This window comes from Pipra filicauda, unplaced genomic scaffold, assembly GCF_003945595.2.
Source record: "Pipra filicauda isolate LSUMZ 115617 unplaced genomic scaffold, ASM394559v2 scaffold10_size6260569_pilon, whole genome shotgun sequence".
Taxonomy (NCBI): domain Eukaryota; kingdom Metazoa; phylum Chordata; class Aves; order Passeriformes; family Pipridae; genus Pipra; species Pipra filicauda.
The window spans coordinates 3,218,891-3,233,597 of record NW_024103541.1 but is presented as its reverse complement, the minus strand read 5'-3'; the positions used below and the strand labels follow the sequence as shown (position 1 = coordinate 3,233,597).

Here is a 14,707-nt window from a genome sequence, read left to right as displayed (position 1 = left end):
AGTCTCTTCAGGATTTCTCTACAAAGTAGTCTGCCCTATAATAATGCTATTATATCTATATCTGTCAAGTAGCCAGGTTTCCATCGTTTAGCACATGCCATGTTTATTTTCTATTGTTCTGCTCTGTCACATGGTCCAAATCAAATGGCCACAAAAGTCTATCACTGTTTCCTCTATTAACTGAATTATAACTTCATAAAAAATGCCAAGCTAGCTTAATTTTATTTTCTATAATCAGGTGCTAACTGGCATTACTTACAAGCGCAAGGTTTAATCCATCATTAACTCATGCTCTTTATTTGTCATTTCATTGCTGTTCCTGGAGTCAATATACCAGGTTTGCAATTCAGTGATATTAACTACAAAAGAGACATAGCAAACTTTAAGAACTGTATCAACTCACAGTTAAAGTGAAATGATCTGATACTTATGAATCCTCTTACTGTTTTCATTTTTAGGTTAAATTCAACTTCTGAAGTTTCTCAGGATCTATTCTACTGCTTATATCTCATGCAGGAACACAGATACCCATTACTATGTCATTAGAAACCATACCAGTTTTGACTTCTATAGGTTAAACGATTCTTCTATTATAAGAGACTTTGGGAACTTGAACAGATAAGGAAAAGCAACTCCCTAATGGACATGCTAATGCAGCCCAATTGTGACATAGATCTCCTGTCCCATTCCTCCTGGGCAGGACCAAACAGTCCCATTGCATTAACACCTGTAAAAGCTATCTTGCAACAGAGGTCAAGGATCACCTGTGCCTGTGAGCTGAACTGTACTTAAATGTTAGCTGTGAACACGAGAGGCTGGAAGTGACTCATGGTGGGTACAATCTGGAGTTGCTCAATACAAGCATAGGTCCATGTCTGATTGCCTGCAGGCTGCAGTTGTCTTTCACTAACGCTTCCATTTTCTGTGACATGCTAGAAACAACCTGCACAGCCCACGGGCTGGAACAGTACTATCAGTGATTTCTCAGCACAAACCATTTAGGGCTCTTTTTATGGCTTCAGGATAAGCAACTTCCGCTTATATACTACTATAGTTCTTCCAGTGCTGATGAGGCAAGACAGTCTATGGTAGGATGGCTTGTTTTATTATATTAATTTCTGATTCAGTATTATTTGGCTTTACTGTAACCAATTGCCTGTGCACGTAGACGTTTAAAGCTGCTTCTATCCCAATCTACTCTTAGCTGCCTCTGCAGTAATAACAAAGCATGATCTTGGACAGTTTGGCATGTGATTAATAACTGTTCAGATTTCCTTGGCAGTTTTAGCATATGCTAATTGGGTTAACAAGGTACTGAGTGCTCCAAGGTGTTATGAATGTGTTGTAAAATCAGAAATTCTGCTGTCAAATGCATTCATTACTCATGGTCTGTAATTTGCTTGCAAGGAGCCTTCTCCGAAAGATGGTATTTCCAATCATTTCTCCTACTCTTCTGTGAAAGACATTAGCATAGCAGCACCAAGAGCATCTTTAAGTGATATTGTCTCATTCCTAGAAAAGGAATCTCAGCCAACAGGCTCCCTGGTGTATTTGGTGAGTGTCAGATTCCTGCTCAGCTGCAGCGGGACAATCAAGTTGCACTGGGGCCCTTGCCATGGGCTGCTCTCACCTGTGTGCAAGACCCATTTGGCCACCTGGCCACAAACAGTTCCAGAGGACTGTGGACCTGATGGGATCAAGTCCGAAGTGAGGGACACCCAGCCACAGCTTGGGGCTGTTCCACATGCCTCACTCCCTGTTATTTTCCACATCTCAGCCTCTAAGCTTTATTGCTATTCCCATTCCTATGCTCCCTACCTTTACACTTTAGGCACGATGACTCATTCCCACCTCTTGCTATCCAGTCACACTGCCTGATGGTGTTTCTTATCTTTGCAAAATAAAAGCCACAGTGATCAGACCAAAGAGTTGTCACAAGCACCCTGTGCTCTCCATTTTACAGGTAAGATCAGACAAAACAGTCACACTGCTGTTCAAGCCTACAGAACAGACAAGAAAGTCACAATATCCCTTGTTCCCATTTATCCATTTTGCTGAAACATGCCCAATTTATCCACTGACATAGAGGCAGGTTCACACGGTTCCTTCTGCTCCTTCTGCTAGTTCTTTCTTACTAAAATTCACATCTCGTGGAACTGAGAAACTCATTCTTTTCTGTCCTCCCTCTTCCTGTTCATTTTCCACTCCATGAACATAAAAGCCTTACTCAACAGTGACATTCAAGTTGACACTGATTTCTGTGAAGTGAATGTAATAAGATAAACTCTATATCTTTGTCTGATTACACTGAGACATACTGACCTGAGTAATTGCACCAGTCATTTCATCCAGTCAAATCACTGATGGAAATTAACACTAGATGGTGGGACAAAAACACTTCCTTGACTAATCAGCCTCAGTGAACAAAGTTCCTGGCAACAAAGAGGTTGTATCTAGATGTATGGAGAAATGAAGAATGATAAATTTAATTTTTTTCTTCAAAAATCTGAAGATGGAGTAAACACACTATGTAGCAGACAGGGCAATAATATATGAATATGAGAAACAGGTGAGGAAATGATCACCCAGTCAAGGGTTTGTTTGCATAAGACTTAATCACCCAAGAACATGCTTTAGAGGAAACTGGAAAGGTGTGTATAGAAGACGACTTTTTCCAAGGAACAGCTGACTGTAAATGGTAGCAGCTCTTTATGCAATCCACACTTGTTAGTGGAAACAGGTGTGACAGCAGGAAGGAAATGTTTAATGTTTATATGTAAAAACACGACTCTTTCTTGCTTGAGTAAAAGATTAGTGTTGGCTCAAAGCCATTATCAGGCTCATAATGTTCTCTAGTTTCAAGTATAAAGGTTCAAGGCAATAACCTGCTTGAGAAGGAATACAGATTCAGGTCCTGCTAAAGGCAGTCCTCACATACTTAAAAGGAACAGGGTTTGGCCTGGAATCATAACTGGTTTCCAAAAGTGGAGGTGGGAACACACATGTGTGATGGGCAGCTGAATGCAGACAGCTCATACGTGCAGTCTAACATAACACTTTTACATGAGTGAGTTCTTTATTTGCTATATTGCAGTTGAAGAAAAGAGAAACCGTCTATTTTTCTGCACCTAAAAGATCACTGGGGCCAGTCACACAATGGAAACATGCTGCCCCTCAAACAGCTCCTGGAATAATCACTTGCATTAGCACATTGCTCATAATGCTAATTGAGCAAAGCAAAAAAAGTAGCTCAGCATACCAACCACAACTTGGCAAAAAAAGCACAAAACGTTTAAATCTGACTGATTTCAAAGGACAATAAATATACGCCCAGCATGGAGCTTATATTGTGCTGAATCAAAGCTACCATTCCCCCTCTCTGCCTGCTGCTCATGAAACAGTTTGGTCACCTACCCTATGTGGTGAGTAGAGGATGTGCAATTCAAGCTGCTTCCAGTGACTTCTTCCCTCCTGCTCAGCCAGCACAACTCCTGTAGCATGCCATGAGGCTATGCAGGAAGAATGGCTGCTGCTGGATAATCTAACACTCCTAACCCCTTTGGCTCAAGCAATTTAAAAGGAATGCTCACAATTTATTTAATCCTAAAATCCATCTTGTCACACGAGTTAATAGTTAGATAATGCTATGCATAACATTGTTAGCATGGCGCCATAAATAAGAAAGCATTTAAATAAAAACGTTTGCAGCAAATATTGAAATCCAGTTCCAAGATTCACTTCATTAGAAACCAAACCAATGTATTAATCTCCACTGCGTGTTTTAAAGACATGAAGCCCAGATTTCAAGAGTTTCTGAGCACCACAAGCTGCTTCTGCATTTTGAAAAGAAAGGAAAAATAACATTAAAATTGCTTTTTAAAGGCTTCTCCTTCCTTTGTACGTTCTCATACTTACAGCACGTTTAATTTGTAACCTGGTATTCAGCCCTAGAAAGGTGCTTTCCCAAAAAAGTTCCAGGAACAAAATAAGGTTCTTGCTACACTTTTTCTGGTCAGATCTGCAAAGCATCAAAACAACCTTTGCCCAGTGCTTCCTTAAGAACATAAAGTAACTGGAAAACAGTAGGCAAGTGATTCTTTCTCAGCCCCTGTGGCATAGCAATACAAATCTGACAACCAACAAGTCTTGTCCCTTGATCTCCCTTACGAAAGAGTGCACAATGGATTCAGCACCAAGTGAGACTGAGACAGAACTTCTCCTGGGCAGCAGTGTAAGCTCTGGCAAATCACATCGGTGCTCTGTGACCTGTTTTCTCAGCCACAAAATGACACTGACTGCTTTACAGCAGCCTGAGATCTATGACTACAGAATATGAGATAGACATCCCATGCAATTGAAGTTGGTTGCTCTTTTCTAGCTTGTCAACATATTTGTTAAAACAGGATTTACCATCAAAATAGAACAAACAGCAAGACCTCTCACGTTAGTGATGATAATGTGAAAAAGGCAAAGCTCTTCTTAATTCTGCCATCATTCAGGGCTCATTTAAAACCCACTAAACTGCTAATTGCTGCCATGATTTTATTTCATTTTCCTCAATCATATATATGCTGTCTTGGGACACTCAGAGTCACGCCTTTATTGTCCCCAATCAAGAGTTTATGTCAGTGATTTAAATTTGCTTCTCTTTGCTAGATTTATTTTCTCCTCTACAGCACAAAGAAATTTAGCAAGAGAGACACAATCTGTTGTGATGAAAATGCAAAGCTAGAAAAGTGTTCTAGCTCTTGCAATGATATTTTTTATTGTTCCCCATGAGGGGAATTATCTCCATTAATGGTGATTACAAATCCCTGTTTACTGGGACATTAGCTTCCCTTATGCTTGTTACTGAAATGAAAAGAGGCAACCAAAACATGACAGAGCTGTCATTATAAAGCACTTATCCTATTAAGCCACTTAGCCATAGTCTTTACATAGGGATGGGATGCCCAGAAGAATTCTTCGGAGAATTAATCAGTTATACATTAAGAAATGCAAAGGAAAACTTTAATTCATTAGGATCAATTTTAGCAGTTTCTATATTAGTCCTGTCAACAAAAATACCAGGTTCATGGATTCAAGTGGCCACCTTTCAGATCTGCACCTGGGGAGGCACATTCTGGTTCTCCTGAAATGCAGCAGTGCTGCTTTTTCTCTCTCACAGCAGTCAAGGACTGGGAATGAGCAGATGGGAAATAAGTTGTATATTTGTTTAGAAGACATCCGCTTTAGCCCAGCTCTTACTGAACTATTTTTATTCATTTTTCTCCTCCGTCACAGGGAAAGTGTTTTGTTCAAAGGCTGGAGGCAAATCCTGCTACTACTGAAACAAAACCCTGAGCAGCCAATGGATTCCTGAAAGGCTGGATCTGGTGTGGAGCTATGAGATGCTCAAAGCCAGAGATATTCATCTGGTTTAGAGTGAGGTGCTTTCCTTGACTTGGTGAAAGAAAACTGACTTACTTATCATCCTGTTTGCTTTCCATGTTTTCAAATAACTTATCTTTTCTGCCTTGCACCTCTGACCCAACAGCTGCCTAACCCTGTATAACAGCTCTCACCAACCCCTTTCTCCAGTGCCATGTAATTAATTGCATTTCAGCCTCAACAATGTTATCTTTTTCCTTTTTTTTTTTTTGGTGGAAATGAGTGGCCAAGTGCTCATAAATAACACATGGGCATCATACAAAGAGAAGGTCTTAAGGGAGCAACTTGATGAGCCTGAGAAAGGGTTGATTTTTAAAGTCCTTTCTCAGTCCTCAGATTTCTCTCCTAGGAAGTCTGAAGGGCAGAGGTTTCATAAGGTAAAAGGTACCAAAGGTTCAGTTGCTGGGGAGGGCAGCAGAACTACAGAGCTATGGGAGAGTTTCTGCAAAATAACTGCCTGTAGCACTGAGACCAGGACCTTTGCAAGAACATGAAACCTCAGAGATTTCAAAAGACAACCCACAAAAACAACCCCTGAAAACCTGGTTTACACCTCTTATATCTGAGCAGCAGAGGGAGGGGTGTTGCAGCCATAGTCTGCTCAGCATTGCAACAAAAGCCAGAAGGTGATTCCAGAACAGCCCTCAGCCCCTAATCTGTACCCTGCAGTCAGCAGCTGTTTAAGCCAGTACAAACCTGGGGGAGGCTGGGTCTGCTGCTGGGAAGGTAGGAGGGAAGCAGAGACAGGGTGCCATCAGCCTTTCAAGTGTCCCAGCACACACTTGGAAGCGTGTACAGTGGAGGATTATCCATGACGCATGATGCCAAACTGTGAAGGTAAAGATCAGCCAGTGGAATGGCACTTTCCCGATTTTACATGGAGCAACAGGTACAGAACACAGCCCTTTACCTTTCTCAGGACAATAAGCTAAATTCATACAAAAATCAGTGCTCTCTGCGTTGTCTGCAGCAAGCAAGAAAGCTGAAGTTTCTGTGTTTCAATTTACTTTTTCTTATCTATATAAATATCACACTTCTAAATGATGGTTTAACAACAACTCCTGTTTTAAAGGAACATCGCATGGCTTGGCTAAGTATTTCTTCTGCTGGGTAGACTCCTGCTGTCCTTTCCTATTGACTCCTTAGGATCATGCAGTAAATATCAACACTGGAAAACATTTAGAAGTAATGATGCCAACTGAGGCCCAGGACCTGTGGGGCACAGCTAGCTCCCACCCTCAATTCTTCCTGCAAGCTAAGAAGGCTCAGCACCTCGAGAGATGCTGCCCTAAAGTCACAACAACAAACCCAACTGACTCTTGCAAAAATAAATAACCACCAGTCAACACAAAGCTTTTCTCCATGACAGTGGAAAATACGCATGTGTGGTCCAGCCATGTTCTTTCAATAACTGTTTATTTGCAAGTACGGTCAGGAAGTGACGCTGTAGTATCAGGAAAAGTGAACCCAGGGAGAAAAAGGCCTGTGGAGTTGTGCCATATGTTTCACACCCCTCTGTTTCTCACCCACACACATTTGAGGAGGGTGAGTTTGATTTTGATTAGGGCAAGATCCAAACAGAAAAATAAAGCTTGTCTGGATAGCAGCAGCACTGTGATTCTGGAAACAGAGGCTTGAGGGGACCTTTGGATGTCTCTCCCTCAGCTGTAGGCTGCCAGTAGCAAGGCATGCATGTGGTTTACAAGGTGGGGAGAATGCTGACTCCAAGGCAGTGAAGTGCCTCCTGGGGCATCCTGCAGCAAAACTATTTGGCTCCAGAATAAATTCTGCCTCAGAACACTGAAGAGGCCATGAGTTTGTGGATGAGCCGAAGTAACTGGAATAGCCCTCCCCATAACTCAGAGCCTTTTATTTTCTTCCCTAATTGACCTAGGGGTGGCAAGAGGTAAACCCTTACTGGGATTTAAGGGGAAAGAGAAGATAAAATAATGATACGTTGCGTGGTGTGATCTCTTCCTCCAGTTCTCCTGGAAGCTTTCACCTCCCTCAGCTACTTGCACAGCTCTGTGCTTCCCTGTGGCTTGCCCTCCATATTCCTACATCTCCTTCTATTGCCTCCCCCTGCAGTACCTATGTTCTTGTGATACTTCATGGTGTCCTCCATGGTCATAGCTGTACTTGACCAGGCAACACACAAAGACTTGAGGTTAAAGAGTTAAAATGAATTATCTCACTGTCTGCCTGCTCCCTTTTGCCCTTGATCAGGCATTTCACCATGCCACTTCCACATGAGAACGTGTGAATGAGTTTTATATAAGTTCTATATACAGGTTTGGATGGAGAAACATTTCCCAGCAGACAGCAAGCTGAAGGGAGGAGAAGTAAGAGCTGAGACGGTGGGCTGTGAAATTTTCCCAAGAACTGATCAGCTCTGGAGATAAGCAACCTTGATTAATCCCCAGGAACTGATAAATTCAGCACACCAAGAGTCAGCCAGATCTGGACAAGGCTACCAGCACACACCAGCATAATTCAGACTACATCCAAGGTGGCAATAGCTGCTGTGTGCAGATTCACACATACTCCTGACAAAAAAAGGACGCTTCAACAGAATTTCTGAACACCTGCCTAAGAGCTACTGCTCACCAGTACAGACCTCCACACTCGAATTAAAGGTCTTCTTATAAATATCTGTGTTTTCCTGATTTGATCCCCTATACGAAGAAAAAAGGAATTTGGAACTGTTTCCCTTTGTCACCCTCCTTCATAGACAGTTTTGTTTCCAATACCAAACTTCTTGCTAATATTAACTTTGAACTTGAATGATCTCCATGTCCTCTAACATCCTTGATCAATGAAGTTTACAGTGTTGTTCAGAGATTGGTTCCTAACACTAATTTCTGATCTTACTTGAACTTTTCTTCCTTTCTAGACAGTTATTCTGTGTTATCCCTATATGCCCTTTATAGCTGGAACCATGTTGTTCCAAGGTTTTCTAAGTTTTTTGAACAAACCTGGCACTTCTAATAAGCATTAATGGCACACAAATGATGAATTCTAAAATAAAAAAAATGTATGCCAAAAAGAAAACATATTGTTCCTCCAGAGGGATATATTTAATATTGTACAGCCAAATCAAACAAACACACTGTAATCACTAGAATGAAACCCCAGAAACAACTCAAAACAACAGCACAGGAAAAATAAATATGAACTCAAGTTCTCTGAAGAACAGAAGGAGAATGATCAAATTTAGATGACGAATAACTTCTTGCTTAATGACAACATAGAAGGTAGAACTTGAGATGAAATTAAAAAAATAATAAAATACCCTTTTTAAAAACAAGTTCTAAATACTGTTTGCTCCTTTTTTTCCAAGTCGAGCACTTTAGATGATCTGGTAGCCCAAGAATAGATACAGAGACAACCACAGAATACTGATGGACAATTCCTATTCTATTTATGTCCTCATTTTGGGAAACCACACAATCTAGCCACCTTTTGTCCCTTCTATCAACAGAAAAACAGCATGATGCTGAGCCAGGAGTATCCATTTTGTGTCCTGAGCAGGCTGGTTTCCAAAGCGGTGCTCAGATTTTTAGGAACATGGGCCTGGGCAGGTGCCAGTGTACCCCTATGGGATGTGACAGAGCAGGTCAGTCTGTGGGCAGGATAAGGAATCACCTGGGCCAGTGTCAGTCCAGGACTGACATCCTGTGCTGTGCAAGAACAAAAGTGAAAAGGAATTGTTCAAGAGAAGAAAGGGAAGGAATACAATGTTAATTTTGATAAGCAGTAATGAGGAAATGGCCTTTAATGACTTACAGTTGAGCTCACACTCATTAGTGAATATTTAGAGGAAGAAGGAACTCAATCTCTTGATCTCTTAATGTATATGTTGGTGTTTTTTTGTCTAACCATTACAGATGGAATCTTGCTGGAAAAAAATACTATTTTTAAATAACATGAATCAGTTTTAAGTGTTTCCCAATCAGTCAAAGATCAATTCAGAGCTAGAAAATTCTCTGACACCTGAGATTCAACTCAGTTTCTAATGTAAGGTAAATGGCAACAAATCACTGACATCTGGCTCTTTGAAAAATCACAGCACGTCTATAAAAGTCAAACAACAGTTGGTCCCGGTTTAGAGCTGAAAAACAGAATATTCTTTAATTCTTCTGTGCAAATTAATAATTTATTTTTATTCTTCTGTCTTAAAATGACTGGGGTTGGTGATATCTTTGAAATAAAGATAGGGATTTTACTGCACTTCCTTCCTTTTTAATCTGTTTTGATTGCTTCAAACTGATTCACTTAAACATCCCTACAACTTAAACATCCTCTTTCTTCACAATAGGCATCAAAATATCTTCTTCTGTGTTTAGTAATATAGATTTATTGATATGGACCTTGATTTATTTCCTGTCACTTAAGACCATAATGTTGTTCACAGCTGAATTTCAGCCATCATTTCAAAGGCACCACTCTGCACCTTATTCTGTACATTTTAAATTTACAGCCATCCTGTGTAAGCAGGATCACATGTTCTTCAGAAATGTCTTGTGATTGAGAGATACCACATTTACCGTGAATTTAGGATACTTGCTATATGAACTAAGATGACCTTTATCTGTGTGCCTTGCACCCTTATGGGGAATGTGTCCATCAGCACATCAGTACAGAATCTGATTTTCACACTGCTTGCAGGACTAGAAAGGAGAGATCAAGTGGGTTGCCACAGAAAATACATTTAAATACACTCAACATGGAAGTGTTGATATTCATACCTAAAATGTTTTAGGAGAGTTTCAGCCTGAAGGAGTTCCATACCCTTGTTTTGTTATAGAGGGACTTGACTTATATTTTCAAATGTTATTGATTTACTTATTTTCCACCACAAGATGGATTAGATTGAAATGATCTAAGAATAAGACTGAATGTATACTAAATGCTGACCCTTATTTCCTAAATGAAAAAAAAATCTATTAAAATCAATAACAAATGTTCTTTATGAAATGGATAGCAATAGACATGAAAATTTACAAAAGAATGCACTTTATAAAAGCAATGGAGCATACTCAATCTGCCTTGGGTGTAACTGCCAGTTGTGCATGGAGGAAAATGCTGAAAATAAATCTTTGAAGAATCTCTTCCTGTAGGACTTCACTTCCAGGGACTTTCAGTTGAATCTGTTTTCAGCATCTGATCACTCAACTGCATTTGGATTCATATCTGCAGTTATTTATAGCTGAAAGAAAACCAAAACCCTGGGAGAGGTGTTAAGAAAATATCTGCTGCTTCTGGCACTAGTCTGGAAATAAACTTGTGAGTGCTGAGCAATGACCCTGCACTGACCACCACAGGAATGGCTTTCCTTTGGGGAGAATTGTGCCCAAGCATTTTGAGAGCAGAAGTCCAACTAAAATTCCACAGCACTTTCAGAAATCCCAGCTGAGATATTTAAGAGGCATGGCAAATTTCTTGTCTGCCCTTTATGAAGGTAGTTTCTGGGAATATTACCCAAGGAACAATATGACTGCTATTTCCATGGGCACTGCAGACGTCCATATCTCTAGGTATTCATTCATTTTTGCCCATGAATTTGATGCTCCACAGTCAGCAAACTCTCAATAGGCAGTTTGTTGGTGGTTTTGTTGGGATTTTTTTTGTTTGGTTTGGTTTGGTTTTGTTTTTTGTTTTCTTTCAGAGTGCTTTAGGTACATTAGAAACAATCACGGTGAGATTAAAACTTTATCAATATAATACAATTAAAAATCTGGCACTACTCATATTACTTTAAATGTCATTTGATGTGAGAATGAAAGGTCCCCTTCAGAAGCTTCTGATGCATTCTTTCCTTTGTCTTGGCTTTGCTATATTTTCACAGTGATGAAGCCAGGGTTGTGCGAAACAGTCAAATCTCTGGGAAATTTCTTGCTAAAATTCAACTAACTAGATAAAAAAAGAAGACCTCTGGGGAAATTCATCCACTTCATCATCTCCGTAGGTAGGTGTGTGAGGAACTGTCCATCCATGCAGTACAATAGGAAAAGGATAATGCTCCACTGCCTGGTTAGAGAAAGTCCCCTGAGTAATCACTATGAATTTTGCAAGTGCTTCCAACAAGTGTTATATTTTAAAAGCAGCTGATCATATTTTACTTTGTTTTTCAAAAGAACACATACACCTTTTCTGAGAAAGCTCTTTGAAACAAGACAGCCTATGGCTAGTGCTGCCTCCACCCACAGCTGCAGCAAATCCTTGCTGGCAACAACAGAAAGCAAATGTCCTTACTCTCAGCAGCACTTGCACCCTTGACAGATCTCTTCTCAGAGCTAAACTGCTAATCATCTACTTGTTACATTTAGAAATGGGTGCTGGAAAAGACAGGTAACATGTAATTCAAACCAGGATTAAACCTGGCTGAAGATTAAGGTTGGTAAGAATTTTTTTATTGTTTTGGAATCTGGTTCCAACCCAGGGAAGACCAAAGTCCATTTTTTCTAAGTTCATAGAGAAAAAAAGAGGGCCAAAGGCCCCAGAATTGTCCTGGGAGATATGTGTTGTAGGCAGAGCCAGTATTAATACCTGTTTTGAGGAGCTGGAGATCCTGTGCTACATGCATCATAAAACAATAAAAAAAGAGCTGTTGACTGACTCTGCTTGCAGATGGCAGGTGGGTAAATTCCTTTACAGTAAAAGCCATGGTGACTGGTGTAGACAAAAAAAGGCAGTGAGACCTATCAGCCAAGTCCCTAAAGCAGAGATTAAGTCATACTAAGGCAGAGCATAGGTCTAACACTGAGCACTGTAACTATTTGGATCCCCTCTGGGGTTCAGAATTTTCTGTGAGTGCCCGTGTAACTTCGCACGGCACAATTTAAATAAAATGTGTATAGCACTTCAGTCCTGGGAAGACTTCATTTAGAAATCTAAAAAATTTAATTTATACCTTGTCTCTTTGAGTGTGTTATATTTCACTCCAAGAGCCTCACGTTTATTTTCCACAAGACTGAAAAATCTCAAATGTAGACAGGCAGGTACAGCTCTGCAAATCAAATACTGGAATATTTCATAATGCTGGCACTGCTGCATTCCTGATAATAAATACAGAAAGTAGAGGGAAAGTCTTTACTTAGGAAAGAGAGAAGAAAGAAAAGTGCCATTAGTGAGCATCAGTGATTAGAAAGGCAAGTTCACGCCAAAGAAAGCATTGCCAGCAGAGATAAACCAGTCTCATTTTATCAGCTCCAAGTGTCACTTCAATGACTTCAGTTTCAGGGAACCATTCACAGTAAAAAAAAAAAAAAAAAAAGATACATACATTTGTACATTTTTCAGAGGGAAGACTTGAATTTACAGGGGTCCTAGCTAAGATTCAAAGCAAAAGTTGAGAGACAGTCACCCAAAGCCTAAGGAAATACCTAAAAAATCTACCATTGGAGAGACAGAGAGGGAAAGGAGAGAGATGTCATCTCCTGGCTGAACAATTTATTTCCTTGATAAGATAAACATTTTGCTACTACATGACAGAGAGTTAACCACCTATAGCTAGTGAGCACTCAAGAAGGCTAATTAAAGTGCCAAAATGTTTTATGTCAGGTTTTCCTTTGATCACTATCGTGTTTTCCCTTTTCCACAGGTGAGGGCAATAAGAATTCAGTGTGACAACTGCACTAATGCTAGGCAGCATTCAAGCAATAGAAATACATCCTCTGGGCCATAATTCACTCCTCTTTATCATACCTTCACAAGAAAAATTCACTTAACAGTCAGCAGTCATTTTCTATTACATAAATTTAATTTTACTTGTGGTGCCATAATTCATCAATCACTATAAGGAAGCAGCACTCCAGACAGTACACTGAATTCTGGCACATCACTTGCCTGAACAGGCTTAGTGCAGAATAACCACAACAATACTTACATAAATGAGTCCAAATCAATTCCTTTCCTTGCCCTTTAGAAACTCACAACTGTTTAATGTAATGTAATTTATTGAGACTAAAATATCTTGGTTGGAGGAAGAAACCTCTTCAGATCAATGCTGAGCCTCACCTGGCAGATCAGGTGCTGGCAACCTATCACAGTGCTCCAGAAAATAGGAAGATTGCTGAAGAAATAGTCCAGATTTTGTATTTAAGTGACTACCTGCTTCACCACCCACTCCATATTCCCATGATCATGCTCTTACTTAACTCTGCCACAGTCAAGAGTTTACATCACACCTTCCAATTTCCTTTACATCAGCTACAATCCACAGCACCCACTAAAGACTGGTAGAGAGAGACTGTTCAGTTCAGTCTCACTGCTCAAGTACTGCAGAGACCCCAGTCCACAGTGACACATTTTGGCCATACACAAGCATTGCTGGGGGCCAACATGTCCTGCCCTTTGACATCCCCCCAGTATTGCAGTAAAAATGTGTTTCTTGCACGTGACTCAACACAGAACTCACTGGCAGAGACAGAAAAGGCCAAAACTCAGATCATGGGATGCACACATTGTGTCATAATAATGCCAGAGGGATAGAGGGCTTCAATCACCAGCTGTGTAAATATTTTTTTAGAGCTTAAACATGGTTAAAAAACCCTAGTACCAGGGGTCCAAAAGAAAAAAAAATGCTTTAGGAAAGCAAACTATATAAGTGAGAGCTACAGAATACTTTAGCAACATTCAAGAGAGACAGAGATCTGTTATGCAGTTTTTAATTCTGCTTGGTATGTCAGTTCCCTTGCTGAGAAACTAAGTAGAAATTAAATTGTCAGCTCAGTCTTAGCAAGAGTGCTCTTGTTAGCAGAATTAATGTATGCATTTGCCTTATGGTATTGCTTTTAATTTCTTTGTGACTTTAATTCCATCTATGAAAATGGGGATCCCTTTCATATTTATCCCATATCTGCATTTTCTGTATTTGACAAAGTAATATTTAATATTTTCATAATTTTTAAATTATTCTTCCTTATGTTGATGTTCTTATTTCAAGGAGATTTTCCTTTAAAGGTTATTAGTCCTACCAATCATCCCTTCCAACTTTACCCATTCTGTGATTCTGTGATTTTCCTTATGGCCTCCTTGTGAGGTATGCAACACAACAAGTTACCTTTACTATGTAATGAGTGGGCATTTCTGTTTGCTAATTTTTGTTTGGTTTTCTGTTTGTTTGGGTTTTTATGTTGTTTTGGGGGTTAATGGACTTTTTTTGGGGTTTGCGTGTGTGGTTTTTTCTTTTTAAATAACACATATTAACACTAAGTGACAGTACAAGGAAACACAACCTATTTAGAAAAAAGAGCAGCATGTTGGTGCACAACTT

General features: G+C 39.9%; 1 protein-coding gene across 8 annotated transcripts in view; it reads right to left on the bottom strand.

Moving 5' to 3' along the window:
* The window catches only part of KALRN (kalirin RhoGEF kinase), a 508,531-nt gene that overhangs the window by 117,239 nt on the left and 376,585 nt on the right, over nucleotides 1-14,707 (bottom strand). The gene's annotated exons all lie outside the window — the stretch shown is intronic.